The sequence below is a fragment of the Manis javanica genome, chromosome 4 (genome assembly GCF_040802235.1).
Source record: "Manis javanica isolate MJ-LG chromosome 4, MJ_LKY, whole genome shotgun sequence".
Lineage (NCBI taxonomy): Eukaryota > Metazoa > Chordata > Mammalia > Pholidota > Manidae > Manis > Manis javanica.
In genome coordinates this window covers 17510494-17528276 of record NC_133159.1, presented here as the reverse complement: position 1 = coordinate 17528276, position 17783 = coordinate 17510494, and the positions used below count along the sequence as shown (strand labels likewise).

The window sequence follows — 17783 nt, the reverse complement described above, 5'->3', positions numbered from 1 at the left end:
GGACAGAGGGCACCAAGGGGAGAGGCCCAGGGAGGGGGCGGTGTGCTGGCACTGAGAGTGGGGGCAAGGGTGCTTAGTGGTGTGGCTGGGGAGCAGCCAGGACTCAGGCAAGGAGGTCCTCAAAACATTGCCCTGAGCACTGGGGAGCTATGGAGAAGTTTGGATTAAGGGGGTGACATGGATATGTCTGTTCTAGAAAGGTGCCCTCCTTTAGAGGGGTAATCAGTGGGGTCCTAAGTGGATAAAAGCTCAGTGTGATTTGCTCAGTGTTTTACCAGTTTCCTAGGGCTACTGTAACAAAGTGCCACAAACCAGGGGGCTTAAGATAACAGGAGTTGATTTTCTCACTGTGCTGGAGGTTAGAGGATTGGAATCGAGGTGTCATCAGGGCCATACTGTCTGACCCTGGATAGAATCCTTTCCTGCTCCCCCGGCTTCGGGTGGTGGCCGCCAGTCCTTGGCATTCCTTGGCTTCCCGCCGCATCACGCCAGTCTCTGCCTCTGTCCCCACAGGGCCTTCTCCCTGGGCGTCTCTCTCCTCTTCTTATAAGGACCTGCCCTGCTCCAGTGCCACTTCATCTTAACCAACTACATCTGCAAAGATCGTATTCCCTAATAAGGTCCCATTCTGAGGTACTGGGGAGGTTAGGACTTTAACATATCTTTTTGGGGGACACATATCGATCCATGACCGATGTCATTAACAGTGCTTGTCATATGGATAAACCTCAACTCTGAAGAAATCCTACGCAGCCCACATGTCCTAGTTGGAGATTCAGAGATAGCAGCCTTGGCATATCCGTCTCCAACACTGATACTTTGCCTTAGTGAGTACTAAGTACATGTTTGAGAAATATTTGACTTGTGCTTCCCTAAGGCCCTCAGGTCTTTCCTGACCAAGTTAGAGAAATAGAATAGAAGTCCCCAGAGAACAAAGTCAAGCTGCCCTCTGTCCTAGATTCCTGGGAAGCAGCTGCTCCCTGACCTGGGCACCTCCTTCCCCTCCTGCCTGGGCACCGACTTGGGGGATAGTCAGTCATGAGACAGAGAGAGGGGAGAGGCCTCAGCTTTCTTCCTCCCTGCAGTAAGCAGAACCCCCTGTTCTCAGGCCTCTCCCTCGCTTCCCCACCCAGCCAGCCCAGCTCCATTCAGACCCATGTCCATGCTCTAGCCCTGCCCCCTCGGCTGGGTTCAGGTCTTTGCCTTTACCCCTGGGACTATTGCCCCAGTTTTCAAACTGATTTCCCTGCCAGCAGCCACTCGGGTCATCCTTAACAAGAACCTGATGACTTTTCTCACTGCCATTAAACCTAGAATGGCTCCCTATTGCTCTCAGAATAAAGTCCAGATTCCTTAGCCTACCATTTCAGATCTTACACAAGCTGGTCCTAGATAGCTACCCAGGCTTGTTTTCACTGTTTGACTATGGGCAGTGGCCATCCCAGAATTTCCATTTAAAAGAGGGGGTGCATTCTGATTGGAAGGGGACATGAAGGTAGGGGGTGCTGTCTTGAAATTGTCTTTATAAGCAGGAGTGCCTGAGCATGGCTGTGCTTTCCTCTTTTCTGCATCTGCTCCTTGGCACACACTGTTGCCTCTACGTGGAATGTTCTTTCTATATCTCCATTTTTCAACATCTGACTCAAAGGACATCTTTGCCCTGATCACATAACCAAAAGGACCTCTCTCTGTTCTAAACAGAGTGGTTTGGTTGAACTTCCTTACAAAGCTTAGTCCAGTCCACCTTGTGTTGACCAGAGGCTGCTCTCATCCCTCCTTTAAAGCTGGGTTCTAGCCCCCAGGCCTGTGGCTGAATAGCAGGAAAAGCAGGTGAGAAAGTGCCAGAATGGAGTCCTGGCTGCCCATGTACTTTGCCTGTGTCTTCCTGCATGACCTCAGGCAAGTCACTTTCCTCTGTGGGCCTCAGTTTCCTCTCTGTAGAGTGGGATGTGGGGAAAGACATCCTAGCAAGGTAAAAGTATGAGCTAAATTTCCCCTCACCCCCTGGTCTGGGCAGACCTTGGTCCTGTGAACAAGAGCTTTTGGGGTCCTTTATTTTTGTATTAATTTGCATACATTTGCATATGTGCTATAAGAAGCACCAGCTACATTTCATTCATAGAAAGAACTGAGACTGTCATCTAATTGATGTGCAGGGATGGAAAAGACCCACTGGCTCATGGTTCCATCCAAATCTTAGCAGTCAGAGATTTTTTTCGGAATTAACCTTCCACCCGCCTCCTTTCACAGATGAGTAACTGAGGCTCTGAGAGAGAAAGTGACAAGCCCAAGGTCACACGGTGAGTGAGGAGCTTCCTCCCAGGCTCCTCCCAGAGCCTGTCCCACTGTCCACCAGGGATTGCACTACACCCCTCGTTTCTGTTTGCATGCAGGGTGGGTGAAGGTGCGAGGGGAGGCTTAGTTTTCTTTTAGGCCCTTCTCTGCACCCCAGAATAACAAAGCCCACTGGTTTGGCATCCTCTGCAACCACCACAGGAAACCAAATTGTAGCAGAAAGTCAGACCGGAGTGGAAAATCCTCTCAGAGATGTTAGATCGTTGCTTTCACCTGTTCTAAAAATAACCCAGTTTATTAGAGATTGTTAGATGACAGGATAACCCACAGTTATTCCACTGAGGCTGAGGGGAAGAGAGAGTGCCATTCTGTTTGAATGAAAGGGGAGTTGGGAGATGCTGCAGGGGGCTGATGAGCTGGCGGGACCCCTCGAACTCAGTATTCAGCCAGTGCCGATAGAGGACCAACTGTGGGCCAAGTCCTGTGAGGCCGTAGGAGTCCTGCCCTAGCAAGGCGGAGGTGGAGGCTGCCTTCCAGACAGCCTAGTCTATGGAGGGGGCGACAGAGAACAAAAGTGAACAAATACAGTAATTGCAAATGGGATAAATGCTGGGAGGGAAACAGCAGTGCTTCTGCAATGAGGGAACAGGGGACATGTAAGCTGAGGCCTGAAGAGGGAGAAGAAGCCAGTCCAGCACACTGCACTGTGGGTAGGAAAAGTGGGGAAAAGGTTCCTATCCCTCTGTGTTGTTTTGAAGGTTAAAGCAGACTAATCCTCATAAGGGCTTAGCACCGTGCCTGGCACATATAGTAGGTATTCAGTTAAAGCTCACCATAAATACAATGCTGAGGATCTCAATTAGGGCAGTGGTAGAGAAAGGAGGAGACCGGTGTAAGAAATACCAAGAAAGTCAGATCTGCAGGACTGACTGGATATGTGGGGAAGAGAAGAGAAGTCAAAGACTTCCTTCAATATTTATTAAATGCCCACCGCATCTCTGAGCTAATCCATTCAGCTAGTGGTCCAACTTCCTTCATCCACCAACTTTTTGTTGAGCACCTTCTACATGCAAGACACCTTATTGGTGCTGAGGCTAAAAGGCAAAGCAGAGATGCTCCTTGGCCCTTGAAGCTCACTGTTCAGACTTCGTTAATGATGGAAGGACCAACCCTCTGCTTTCCTCAGATGGCCCGAGACCGCCAGGACCTCTGGAGCTGCCCCCCGGCAGGCTCTCTTGGTAATGACTGTGCAGACTTCTTAAACCTAGCATGTCCCACACCTGCCCCTCCTGCCTGCCGGTTTTCCCACTTCAGGAAATGGCACTGTCGCGCTCCAGGACTCAGGCCAGAAGCCTGGGTTTCCCTTCCAGGGCCCTCTTCTGCTCTATCCTCAACCCACCTCCAGTTCAGTCCATCTGCAGCTCCTGGGAAGTTTATTTCCAAAACCACTTTGAATCCATCTAGTTCTCCGTGCTTTCCCTTTCCCACCTTAGTCCAGGCCACCAGCGCCCACACCTGGATACCACGCCCGCTGCCTGGCTGGCTCTCTGGCTGCTTGCCCCCTCTGATCACCACCCCCACAGCAGGCAAGAGGAAGCTCCTTAAGAGGCAAACCACACCCCATGATTCCACTGCTGAAAACCTGGCTCCAGGAGCTCCCGGACCTGGAATCAAATCCATAAGCCTAAGAAGGTCCTCAAAGCCAACTCAGGCCTGGCCCTGCCTCCTTCTAAGCTCCTCCTGCAAGTCTACACTCTTCCCTCGTCCGCCCTGCGCTGGCCTTCCCGCTTCTTGAAGCACCAAGTTCCTTCCCATCTTCGGGCTTTTGTAGCCCTGCTACAAAAAAATAAGCAGCTTCGCGCTGCTCCCCCTCCTGGAGATGCCCTTGCTGGGGTGCTTGCCTCCAGCAGCCTCCCACGTGACCTCACTGTCTTCAGGCTCCCCCTTCCAATCCATACTTCAACCGGGGTGGTTTGAGAGAAGTCAAAATCTGATCTGTCCCTCTTCCTCTTACAAGCCCCTTGTCACCTCCAGGACGGTGGCCCAGTGTCTCGGCCTCGCCTCCCGCTGGGCCTGGTCTGAATCTTCACTCTCAGTCCCCTCGAGCACCCAGAGCTGTTTCTCACCTCCATGCTTCTCCTCACGCTGCGCCCTCTGCCCGGATTGCTCTTCCTGTGGCTGGTTCATCCATCCACACTAACCATTTAAGACTCACTCTTCATACAGTCTTCTTTGACCCCAAAACCAGCTGGGGTGGGGGTCCCTTAGGCCAGTCCTTCCCTACTCCATGCTGACTTCATCAGCACCCATAATAATAATAACTGTTTTTCATATGGTAATTTCTCTCTTAATGTATGGGATTATTGCCAACTCCTTAGTCTGGTGGTTCCCTAGTCACAGTTTTACATAGAACAGTCCCTCCAAGTGGGAGCTCACCACAGCCATGTGGAAACACATCCCGTTGCCTAGTGGGACCACACAGCTGCCCCTCTCCTGCGCAGCCCCAGCTTGCAGGTCAGGACCTACTCCCACTTCATGCAAATAGTGACCTCAGCTGGACCAATGGCCCCTGATCCCATGATGCCTGTGGACAGAGAGACACAGTCGGCCATGGAGAATGGGTGCCAACCAGCTGCCCACTCAGCATCAGCTTCTATTCAACCTTGGCTACCATAGTTTTCACTCAGGAACCAGACTCCTGATGTGTTGGTCAAAATGCCATCCCTATAATAATGGTAACTTTTATGTATTGAGACATTACATATGACTGACTGTACTGAATGCTTTACAGGTATTCAGTCATTTAATCTTCACAATAATCTTGCAAGGTGGGTAATTATTGCTTCCATTGTACAGATTTAGGAAGTTGAGGCACAGAGAGGTTACGTGACTTGCCTACAGCCACACAGTCAGTAAGTGACAGAACTGGGATATGAACCCGAGCAGGCTGGCTCCAGAGCCACACTCTTGGCGGGTATACTCAAATGCTTCAGTCAGCCACATGATGCATGTCTGCTTCTGTTTCACTCTAGAACTAGAACTGAATCTTGTTGCTCCTTATCCTCAACACTGGCACACCAACCTGCACATAGTAGGTGCTCATTCAAGCCTCCCTTAACAGGAGCATTTGTAACATTCCTACTTTAGATAGGAGAGCCCAAAGGGAGAAAATGTTTTTCATTTTACAATATTTTGCAACCATCTATCCTTCATGATCTCATTCAATTTCACATCACTGCCAGGCATAGATTGTTAGACCCACCTGTTAAGTGAAGAAAATGAGGCCCAGAGAGGCTAAGAAATTTGCTTGTTATCCAACTAAGAGTTGGTGGAGATGGTCCATAAACCCAGGTCTCCTGACTTCAAGCCCGGTGCTCATAACACGTCTCTGAAATGGGGCCTGCGAGATGTTGCTGAACCCAAACCCAATCCAAGGGACATGGAGGCCCTGCACGTCAGGGCTCATTAATCACTCCCATCCCCTGTGTGGAGGAGCCTTTGGGGACAGAGGCTTGCTTCCCTTCCCTCCACTCTCAGGGTCTAACACCTCTTCAGGGCAGGAAACTCTTCCTTGTCACAAAGCTCCGGCCCTCCCTCGCCCCTCTCCTCCATGCCCCAGGCCACTCCCTGCCCTGTCTCCCTCAAGGGTCTGGGTAAAAGCATCCGCTTGTCAGTGTAAATCTGCAGGGTTCAGACCAGCAGCTGGAGATGGATGGGCAGGAAGCAGTAACAATGGATGAAAGACCCTCTGTGCCCAGGTGGGTGGGGGAGGGAGAGGCAGGAAACAGAAGCCTCCCTCCTGTGGAGGCCGGGAACCACGGCTGGCGGGCGGGAGGCCTGGGATACCAGAACCTGCGGGGTTTATTTGGATTCCCCAAGGATCCAAGCTGGGAGCTCTTCACAAACATCAGACCAGCTCGTCTCCATGGGGTGCCAGGTCCAGGATGTGTGTGACAAGAATGTTGCTTTCATGCATCGCTGTCTGTCCCCAGGGCCTAGCACAGGCCTGGCTACAGAGTAGGGGCTTTTTGGCTGAGTGAAGAAATTAATGTGGCACTATCAATGACATAAAAATTTATAGTTTTATATCAACTTTCTTTTAAAAAATTAAAAGCACTCACAATGATCCTTTTTGCCCCTTAGAGCTTTTGCACATGCTGTTCCTTCTGCCTGACATGCACTTCCATCTGCTTTTTGCAAGGTCAGTGCCCTCTCATCTCCCAATTGTAGCTCAAATAAAGCTCTTCAATGAGGTTTTGAGGACACATTTTGACCCCCCCTGCAGCTAAGGTAACCCCACTTCCTTTGCCCCTTTAGCCCACACTTGTTGAATTCCTTGGTGGCTTTTATTATTATCAGAAATCTTCTCGCTCAATAAATATCCTTATTCCTTTATCCCTTCTCTTTCCCACCAGAATGTAAGCTCTGAAAGGGAGCCTGTTCATTGTATCTCCAGGACCAGGCACTTCGAAGATGCCCCATAAATCGTTAACTAGATAAAGAGATGAACAACTGAGTCTCTGTAATGATGTCATTCACACCCTATACTCTGCAATCTGCTTCCTTGAAGAGGACAAAAGAGAGACTTGCTTTTGCACTGAGGACTGTAAAGCCCCAACCCAGAGTGAGTGGCTTATTCCCGGGTTAATAATTGTGATGATTGCAAATCGTTTGAGGGATTTGCTTCCCCCACAACAATTTTTTGAGGTTCATCAAAATCTGGGTGTGCACAGGCAGGGAGACCATATGTGGGAATGCCACCATATGCCCAGCATGCTGCCCCGTGCACACTGGGGTGGAGAGGGATGGCTCTATCTCAAACCTATCCACTTCAAAGATGGGAAATCCAAGGCCTAGAAATGCCAAGATCATACACATCAATCCAGAGCTTTACCAGCAGAGAACTCAATAGTGCTGTAGATTCATTGAGTCCAAAGATTTGTTCATTCATTTAACAAACATTTATCGAGCCCCTATAATATGTCTGGCACTGTGGTAGGAACGGAGGATATAGCAATGACTAAAGACTCAGAGACTCAAAGGAATTAAGTAAAAGGCCTGGCCCTCCTAACACGGAGCTACTTCGATGACCTTAAAAGCAAATACCCTCTCAGCAGGTGGGGAAAGGCTGGGCATTGGGTGGTCGAAGAACTCCAAAGTCGTAGGAAGGAGAGAGAGGGGGAGTTGGTCTGGACACAGAGAATCTGAAATGGAGGGAAGTGTTGACTCTGACTAAGAAGCCAGCTTAGGCGGGGGTAGTGACCCTGCTTACACGCCTCCTGGTGCCAGCTGGGTTGGATTGGTGCCCAGAAATTCAGTGCCTTCAAGTGGAACAGCTTGTGCCACCTCAACAGTCTGGGACCCAGTCAACAGGGAAGGCCGAAGGCCACTCGTTCACTCAGGAAACTCATACTAACCACCTGCTAAGAGTCAGACCCTGTGCTGAGCCCTGGAGTTACCCTGGTGAAGGGGACACTGTCCCATCCCTAAAAGTCCTCAGTTCTGGCAGGGGGACACAGACACACAGACCCATGGGCAGGCCATTACAGTCCCGAGATCCTGGCAAGGAAATCCACTAAGAGTGCCTTCCCACCTCCCTCCTCTGTCCCCACCAGTGACACCAGGGACCATTGTGGGCATCAGGGGCCAGACAGACCTGGGTCTGGTCTCAGCTCCACCTCTAGGTCCACATATGACCATAAGCAAGTGACTTAACGTCTGTGAACCTCCATTCCCTCATCTGTAAAATGGGGACAATAATAGTACCTGCTTAAGTGGTGCTGACAGCATTTGATGAAAGAAGCTACAAAGTTCTTGGCGTACAGCTGCTTCAGAAATGGTGCACCAAAGCGGCTTCTCTTCTGGGTAGGAACTGTGTGCTTATGCTCTCAGATGGCCTGTGGTTTACTGTCGTGTCGCAATTACCAGCATTCACTCTCACAAGCTCTACTCTTAGATGGAGTCAGTCAGGGGACAAACAGGTACGTGGTGCTGGCTCTGTGACAGTGCCCGGCATGGGGCAACAAGTATGAATGAGACCCAGCCCCACCCCAGGCATTGCTCCCCAACCAGGGAGGAGCGGTGTGGTATCATCCTCATAACAAAATGTGAGCAGTGTAGTTATAAAGTCCGAGGCACAATACACAGTTCTCTGAGGTGGCCTTTATCCCCATCTCACTGGTGAGAGACTGAGGTCCAGACAGGCAATTCACCAACCCAGGGTTCACATAAACTCTATCTGACTCCAGAACTCAATGCTTTGCCCTCACAAACTCCCTGGACACAGCGAATCCTGTTTCTCCCAAGTGTTGTACAAGGGTTGGCTCACTCAGCTGGTGACCACCTAGTGTATCCCTGAGGTGTGCCAAGCCTAGACCGCGGTGTACCGGGAGTGCAGCTGAACAGGACACAGCCCCTGCCCCCACCTCCAGCCAGGAAAGAGGTAGATTTGGGCATGTGGGGGCTTTGTCCCTGTGTCTTCTTGGTGACACTGATGGGGAACCTTTTGGCATCGGTCTAGACTTCCCCCTCCACCAAAGCGCCCACAGAGCTGCTAGGAAACACCACGGGAGGGAGGCTGTGACAGCTTCAGGCCCCCAGGGCCACCATATCCGCTCAGCTCAGCCGGCTCTGACTCACTGCCCACACCTGCTGCTGGCCTCAGGCAGCCACTGCTGGAAATAGACCCAGGGCGGAGAGCAGGAGCAGGGGAGGGCACGGAGGTGGCACCTGCCTTCGAGGCTGCAATTCCCACCCCTCCCCACCAGGAAGCAGAGACATGTCATCCAGCGGAGCTCACCTGAAGTTGCCAGGGTTGGGAATTCTCCTGGGGGATGAAGACACCAGCTTAGCTGGGAGGCTGGCCCAGGAGCAGCAAGGATTAAATAAAAATAATGATGGTGCCTCACTTCCCATAATGCTCGGTCGTTGTTGAGCACTTGTGTGCCAGACACATAGGCCTAAGTAAGTGCTTTGCATGTCTTAATGATCTCATTGAACTCTCACAGCTACCCAGGAGGTTGTACTATGATTAAGCCAGTTTTACAGATGAGGAACTTAAGACTCAGAAACAAAATAACTTCCCTAAGACCATTCAGCCCTTATATTAGGCAACGTGATCTCACCTCAAGCTCCCCACCCAATCCCAGCTCAAATGGCTCATCCCAGGTCACACATGGGCTCAGCTCCCATCTGCCTTGCCTCCATCACTGCCCTCTTCACCAGGGTGAAGCCTCCCTTCTTATGGCTTTGGAAGCAGAAACCAAACCATTATCCTCCTCCTTTCCTTCTTACCTACTCAACGCTGCTCAGCTGTCAGCCTAAATCTGATCACGTTGCCTCCCTGTCTAAAACCTGCAGTGGCTCCCAATGCCAAGATAAAATGTATTCAAGAACCTTTGTACACTGGGCCTTGCCCACTTCTCCAGCCTCCTGGCTCACCAGTCTTTGCTTGGGCAAGTCAGGACACCTGCCAGGGCTCGTTCTTTCTGTGGGCATGATAACACTTCTGCCCAGTAGTGAGGGTGAAGAGGCTGATGCATGTGAAGTACCTAGCAGGCCACCTGGTGCATAGCTCGTGTTTAGTAGACCATCCTGCCTGCTACCAGCTCTGAGCCAGAGGCTGGGGCAGACTTGGTGGTGCATGAAATGGTCTCTGCTTTCAGCCAGGCTGGGGTCAATGGTTTTATAGTAGTTCTGCCCAAAATCTGTCAGTACTAGTGGAATTTATCATTTTGAGAAATTCTGCAAGGCTTTAGGGCAGCAGTAGTTGGAGAACGAAAAAGGTAGGGGGAGAAGAAAAAAGCATACGAACTGTGGGTGGGTATATAATGATACAACCACTGTGGAAAACTGTATGGTGATTCTTAAAATTTTTTAAATAGAATTACCACATGGTCCAGCAATTCCACTTCTGGGTATATACCTAAAGGAATTGAAAACAGAGTCTTAAAGAGATACTTACACACCCATGTTTATAGCAGCAGTATTCACAATGGCTAACATGTGGAAATAACCCAAGTGTCCATTGACAGATGAATGGTTAAGCAAAAGGTGGTATATCCATACAACGGAATAGTATTCAGTCTCATAAAGGAAGGAAATTCTGACACATGCTACATCATGGATGAAACTTGAGGACATTATGCTCAGTGAAATAAGCCAGACACAAAAAAGACAAATGCTATATGATTCCACTTAAAAGAGGTACTTAGAGTAGTTAGATTCATAGAGACAGAAAGTAGAATGGTGGTGGACAGGGTCTGAAGGGAGGGGGAATGAATGAGAATGGGCAGTTCTTGTTTAATGGGTACAGAGTTTCAGTTTTACAAGATGAAAAGAGTTTGGAGCTGGACGGTGGTGAGAGTAGCACATTATGAATGCATTTAATACTACTGAACTGAACACTTAAAAATGGTTAAGATGGTAAGTTTTATGTTTGCATATTTTACCACAATAAAAACAAATTGGAAAGAGGGAAAAGGGAACCAGCTTTCCTAATAGGCTCCTTTTTATCTTCACCACAATCCAGAAGTGGGTATCTAGATGTACCCACTCTATAGAAAGAAAAACTGAGGACAGAGAGCAAAGATTTACCAGGGCATCAGGCACAGAGCTTCTGAGACCAGCTTGATCAGGCTCCAAAGCCCATGCTCTTTCCTTGCCTGCGCCCAGCAACCCAGAGCTCAGCGGAGGCAGTGTAGCTTAGCAGGGGAGGTCCGTGCGTGCGCGCATGTGCACGCCTGAATGGAGGCTTAAGGCGGCACTGTTTCCTGAACTTGAGACTCCTACGGATGCAGTAATAGAGGTGAATAGCTGTGGGGACGTCAGCTGTGCCAAGCAGAGGAGAAGCCTGGACTTGGTCCTTCCTCAGCTTCCCCCCGCCACTTCCCAGTTGAGAAAACTGAGGATGTGTTCCTTAGCCAGGCCTCCATGATGCAGTGGGCTTGTGAATGGCTGGAGGAGGGCTGAGGGAAGAAAGGAGGAGACGCGGGTCAGGCAGCTGCCACCTCTCTGCGCCTGCCCCTCTTCCAGGCTTAGCCTGTCACCTGACTTACAGGTGGGAATGACTCAGGCCCGGGGCCCTGCTCTGGTGGCCCTGGTCCCTAGGCCACAACGGAGCTCTGGGCCTCTCAGCTGTGATGTCAGTGGGCCCTTCCTTCCTCCCACATCTGCTTGAAAAGGTCACCTATTTTAAACTCTTTCTCACCCCACCCTGTCCCTCCCCTCCAAAAGAGGGCGAGTTTTTGTAACCTGTGTCAACAGCTCAGTTCAATATCCAAACAGCTTTCTCTTCTGATGCCGGACACCAGCACCTCCACTGCCGGGGAGCTCCAGCCCCAGCAGACTCTCCCAGGTAGCTGCTTTGAATTTAATGAATAAATCCTGAGTATCTGCTGCATGCCAAGCATTGTCCTAGGCCCCCAGGGGTAGAGCTCTGCCTACCTGGAGCTCACATTTTAATAGAGGCAAACAGACAACAAATAAACAAGTCAATGAATGTAGTAACAAGATCATTTCTAATGATGCTCAGTGCCCGAAAGAAAACCCAACAGGGCAAGAAGATAGTGACTAAGTGGTTTCTTTATAGTGAGTAGTCAAGGACAGCTTCTCTGAGGAGGTGACAAAGATTTTGGGGACAGCATCCCGAAGAGAGGGAACAGCAAGTTCAAAGGCCTTGAGATGGGAATTGAAAGGTATGTTAGAGCAGCAGTCTCACAGTGGGGTCCCCCAACCAGCAGCAGCTCCTGGAAACTGTTTAGAAATGTAAATTCTCAGGACCTGCCCTAGACCTACTAGACGTTTCTAGGGGTGGAGCCCAGCCAGCTTAAGTACTCCAGCTGATTCTGAAGAACCTTCGGTTGGCAGGGTTGCTCTGCTGGAGCCCAGGCAGAAGCCATGGACTGGGGTGCGGAGACAGAGAGAGGGGTAGCCAGTGACCCTTAGCCTCATGCCAGCCCACCCCATTCACTGCCCCACTTCTCCCTGGCCTCACCATCCTGGCCCCCTTGAGGCAAAGCTGAAAGCCCTTCTAGGGTTCCTCATTGCCCTTTGGGGGAAATCAGAACATGTGAGCTGGGTTCATGAGGCCCCTGAGATCTGCTCCCACCACCTCTCCAGCCTCATCCCTCACCCTCTTCTTTCTCAAATTGTGCACTCCTGAATAAAGCTGTTCCTTCACTCCTCCAGTCATACTGTTCCTTTTGTCTAGGATATTCTTTCTCCATTTTTCATCTGGCTAATTTTCATCCATTCTTCAAAACAAAGCTCAGGACTCACCTCCTTCAGGAAGTCCTCTCTGATTGCCTGATCAGGGTGAGGGACCCTCCTCTCAGTTTCTATACCAGCCAGCCCCCATGCTGTCCCATCATTGTGCTTATCACATAGATTCAAGATTATCTGAGGGCAGAAGGGTTGTTTTTTACTTTTACTTCTATTTTTACTGAGGTATAATTGACATACAACATTGTATTAGTTTAAGGTGTACAACATAATGATTCCATGTATGTATATATTGCAAAATGATTACCACAATAGGTTTAGTTAATATCAAACACCTCACATAGTTAAAAATTTTTTCCCTTGGAATACAAATTCTTTTTTTATTAAGGTATCATTGATATACAATCTTATGAAGGTTTCACATGAGTAACATTGTGGTTATAACATTCACCCATATTATCAAGACCCCATTACAGTCACTGTCCATCAGTGTAGTAAGATGCTATAGAGTCACTACTTGTCTTCTCTATGCTATACTGCCTTCCCCATGAACTGCTACATTATTGTGTTAATTACAAAGCCCTTTAATCCCCTTATGCCTCCCTCCTCACCTACCCTCCCTAAACCACCCCTTCCCTTTGGTAACTGCTAGTCCCTTCTTGAAGTCTGTGAGTCTGCTGCTGTTTTGTTCCTTCAGTTTTGCTTCATTGTTATAATCCACAAATGAGGGAAATCATTTGATATTTGTCTTTCTCTGCCTGGCTTATTTCACTGAGCATAATACCCTCTAGCTCCATCCACGTTGCTGCAAATGGTAGGATCTGTTTTCTTTTTATGGCTAAATAATATCCCATTGTGTATATGTACCACATCTTCTTTATCCATTCATCTACTGATGGACACTTAGGTTGCTTCCATTTCTTGGCTATTGTAAATAGTGCTGCGATAAACATAGGGGTGCATATGTCTTTTTCAAACTGGGTTGCTGCATTCTTAGAGTAAATTCCTAGGAGTGGAATTCCTGGGTCAAATGGTATTTCTGTTTATAGTTTTTTGAGGAACCTCCATACTGCTTTTCACAATGGTTGAACTAATTTACATTCCCACCAGCAGTGTAGGAGGTTCCCCTTTCTCCACATCCTGGCCAGCATTTGTTGTTCCTTGTCTTTTGGATGTTGGCCAACCTAACTGGTGTGAGGTGATATCTTATTGTGGTTTTAATTTGCATTTCCCTGATAATTAGCAATGTGGAGCATCTTTTCATGTGCCTGTTGGCCATCTGAATTTCTTCTCTTTGGAGAAGTGTCAGTTCATATCCCCCACCCATTTTTTAATAGGGTTATTTGCTTTTTGGGTGTTGAGGCATGTGAGTTCTTTATGTATTTTGGATGTTAAACCCATATCAGATATGTCATTTACGAATATATTCTCCCATACTATAGGATGTCTTTTTGTACTATTGATGGTGTCCTTTGCTGAGCAGAGCATTTTAGTTTGATGTAGTCCCATTCATTTTTGCTTTTGTTTCCCTTGCCCGAGGAGATGTGTTCAGGAAAAAGTTGCTCATGTTTATATTCAAGAAATTTTTGCCTATGTTTTCTTCTAAGAGTCTTATGGTTACATGACTTACATTCAGGTCTTTGATCCATTTCGAGTTTACTTTTGTGTATGAAGTTAGAGAATAATCCAGTTTCATTTTCTTACATGTAGCTGTCCAGTTTTGCCAAAACCAGTTGTTGAAGAGGCTGTCATTTCCCCATTGTATATCCATGGCTCCTTTATCATATATTAATTACCATATATGCTTGGGCTTTTATCTGGACTCTCTATTCTATTCCATTAATCTATGGGTCTGTTCTTGCATCAGTTCCAAATTGTCTTGATTACTGTGGCTTTGTAGTAGAGCTTGAATTTGGGGAGCATAATCCCCCCAACTTTTTATTTCCTTCTCAGGATTGCTTTGACTATTCGGGGTCTTTTGTGGTTCCATAAGAATTTTAGAACTATTTGCTCTAATTTGTTGAAGAATGTTATTGGTATTTGGAATAAGAACTTTTAAGATCTACTCTCTTAGTAACTTTCAAACATAGAATACAGTATTATAACTATAGTCACCATGATGTACATTACATCCTCACAATTAATTTATCTTATAACTGGAAGTTTTTACCTTTTGACTATCTTCAGCCAATTTTTCCCCCAGCCCAGGTCTTTTTTTTAAGTTAATTCTTTTCTATTAATCACACAGGGAATACATGAACATGTACTTATAAAATTTTCAAGCATACAGATACAGTAAAAGACCTTCTTCTCACTGGGGCTAGTTTGGTGTCCATTCATATATTTTCCAGTGCATTGCACACATAGATGTATAGAACTTTCAGGTTCATTTTGTGTTTATTTTTTTCCACATGCAGATGGAATTATATGGGTCAGTACTGTTCCACAGTTTGCTTTTACATAACAGTGTCTTGGCGGTTATCTATGTCAGAACAGAAAAAAAACCTTACTATTTTTAAATACTATATAATATTCCGAAGTATGAATGTACTGTCATTTTTTAGTCATTCCCCAAATGTATTAATCATGTTTTTATTTTCTGAGGCTTTGACATCCTGGGATCTTTCTAATCCTGGAGAAACTGCCTTTCCAGGGTTAGCGTATTCCTAGAGAGAAGAAATAACTTGCCCAAAACATGCCCGTCATATACAAACCAACCAATTCAAAGCCCATATGTACTGGGAACCACCTCCTCTATCTAACTTTCACACACACCCTCCTCTATCTAACTAATATTCCCATTGCCCTAAATTCCTCCAGGTACTGGACAACTAGAGCCCATACCTACAGTCCAGAGCCCTCCAACATTATTCAAACTATCCAATCCTAAATTAGCTCAAATATGCCCACCATCTCTAGCCCATTCCTTCCCAAAGGAACCACCACAAAGGTCATGCACTCCCCTGACTCCTTCTGTCTCCTGGCAGACCTGGTGCTTCCTTGCATCGTGTGCTGTGCCCCATCCTCTTTAGAACTGTAAGTAATACAATTTATTTCAATGCCATTGGCCTCACTACGTCATCAGAAACCTCTGTAAATTAAACCCCAGGTCCAATCAGAACACCAAATGAGGGACATTAAGAGGTTTTCCATTTTTCACTGTACCAGAACAAGCTGTAATGATGATCTTTCCTTACCAATGTCTCTTTGTGCGTATGTGTATTTCTCCAGGAGGGGGATCTGCCAGGTGATAGTTTCCCAATTACTCTTTGATCTCGATGGGCAATGCCCCTCCCAAGCCCCTTCTGCTCCCCTTGCCTTGTCAGTTCCACAGCTAGTGAACCACAGAATGAATGAAATTCATCCACAGGGTGGCCCCTAGAAAGGTTTGGTTAGCACCAAAGAAATTCCATGGTGTAAACATCTTCTCCATTATCAGTCCACCTGTCCCCTAAATTTCCTCCCAGTGGAGACTGAGCATCACTTAGTCAAAGGAAATTTCCCCTGGAAAGTAGAACCTATCAGCCAGAAAGCCAGAGGGAGCTCTGTTACAATCACACCGCATGGAAGAAACATGGGAGTCGGCCAACACCTGGAGATCTGGAGAGCGTAACGCACCCAGAGAGGGCACGGAGGCTCCACAGCCCTTCCTGCATACCCTGCCCCACACATCTCTTCCATCTGAGTTCTCCTTTTATAATAAACTGGAAATCTATTGATAACGTTGATTGCACTCACTGAAAAGCAATGGGCTTCCTGAACTCTCTCTGCTGGGACTCCTGCGGGGGGAGGCTGGCAGAGGGGCGCCTCTACACACGCTGCCCAGGGCTGCACCTGTCCAAACTTTGCATCTCTTTGGCTTTTAAAATATTTAAATATCCCCCCTACCTCCCATCTAACTCAAAAGACTTCATTAAAATATCTTTTTTCTTTTTTAAAGAAAGAGGAAGGAAGGAAGGAAGGAAGGAAGGAAGGAAGGAAGGAAGGAAGGAAGGAAGGAAGGAAGGAAGGAAGGAAGGAAGGAAGGAGGGAGGGAGGGAGGGAGGGAAGGAGGGAAGGAAGGACTTTGCACACATAAATGTATAGAGGGGGGGAGGGAAGGAGGGAAGGAGGAAGGGAGGGAAGGTGGGAAGGAGGGAGGGAGGGAGGAAGGAAGGAAGGAGGGAGGGAGGGAGGGAAGGAGGAAGGGAGGGAGAGAGGAAAGGAGGGAAGGAGGTAAGGAGGAAGGGAGGGAAGGAAGGACATTGCACACATAGATGTATAGAGGGAGGGAAGGAAGGAGGGAGGGAAGGAGGGAGGGAAGGAGGGAGGGAAGGAAGGAGGGAGGGAAGGAAGGAGGAAGGGAGGGAGGGAAGGAAGGAGGGAGGGAAGGAGGGAGGGAAGGAAGGAGGGAGGGAAGGAAGGAGGAAGGGAGGGAGGGAAGGAAGGAGGGAGGGAAGGAAGGAGGGAGGGAGGGAAGGAGGGAGGGAGGGAAGGAGGGAGGGAGGGAAGGTGGGAAGGAAATGGTTTTAGAGTCAGAAGACCTGGACAAGTCACTTCAGCAATCTGAGCCTTGGTTTCCTCACCTCCTAGAGCAGCTGCCAGGATATATGTCATACATATAATAACATAATAATTTACGTAAAGCCCCCTAACACAGAGCTGTGCTAAAACCAAAACTAAAACCAAAACAAAGCATGCCATGTGTCCTCCCTTCTCCCGCAGGGGCGGCCCCTGGGCGTCTCTGCCCTCTGGCTGCCGCTTGGGTTTGGCCACGGGAAGCCCTGGCTGAAGCCCGGTGTCTGAAGGAAGGGAGAGGGGCCAGGTGTTTATCGCCCTGGCTCGCTCCTCCCTGCAGCCAGTTGCCTGCACTGAGCTCTTCTACCTGAGGCTGCAGTTCCTTTCCTGCAGCCCAGCTGTCACCCTCCTCCCCTCCTCCCCTCAGGCCAGTGTTGGCCAGGGCTTCAGCTCTTACCGGTCCCAGGTGTCCCTCCATCCCTCAACCCTGCCGATCCCTTTAAAGATTACGTCTTTCGTTAAACTCACCCTCCGGCTGCCCCTTCCAGTGTGGCCTGCTTGACTGATGCAAGGAGCCAGTTTCCCTATTTTGATCAAGTTGCTCTGTTTGTCCTTCATCCCAGTTGCTGAAACAAGGCCTCTATATCCCAAAGGAGAGACCAGTCCTGGAGAAGCCTCCAGAGGTGTGGAGTGAGGCCCCGGTTGGGAGCAGAGGCCTGGGAGAGGTGTCTTTAAAGAGCTGCCTTCCCAGCTGAGCCCCACAGATAGCA

At 48.5% G+C, this 17783-nt stretch overlaps 1 long non-coding RNA gene across 8 annotated transcripts in view; it reads right to left on the bottom strand.

The window, feature by feature from the left end:
* LOC108388027 (uncharacterized) overlaps positions 1-9273 on the bottom strand; it is a 28180-nt gene extending 18907 nt beyond the window's left edge. For 7 of the 8 annotated variants that reach the window (XR_012130057.1, XR_012130058.1, XR_012130061.1 and 4 more), the window contains exon 1: positions 8062-8217. This is a non-coding gene — a long non-coding RNA (uncharacterized lncRNA). Of the gene's footprint in view, positions 1-8061; positions 8218-9094 lie in introns of those variants that run through there. The other variant, XR_005061261.2, reaches the window with a different exon arrangement.
* Positions 9274-17783: the final 8510 nt, after the last annotated feature.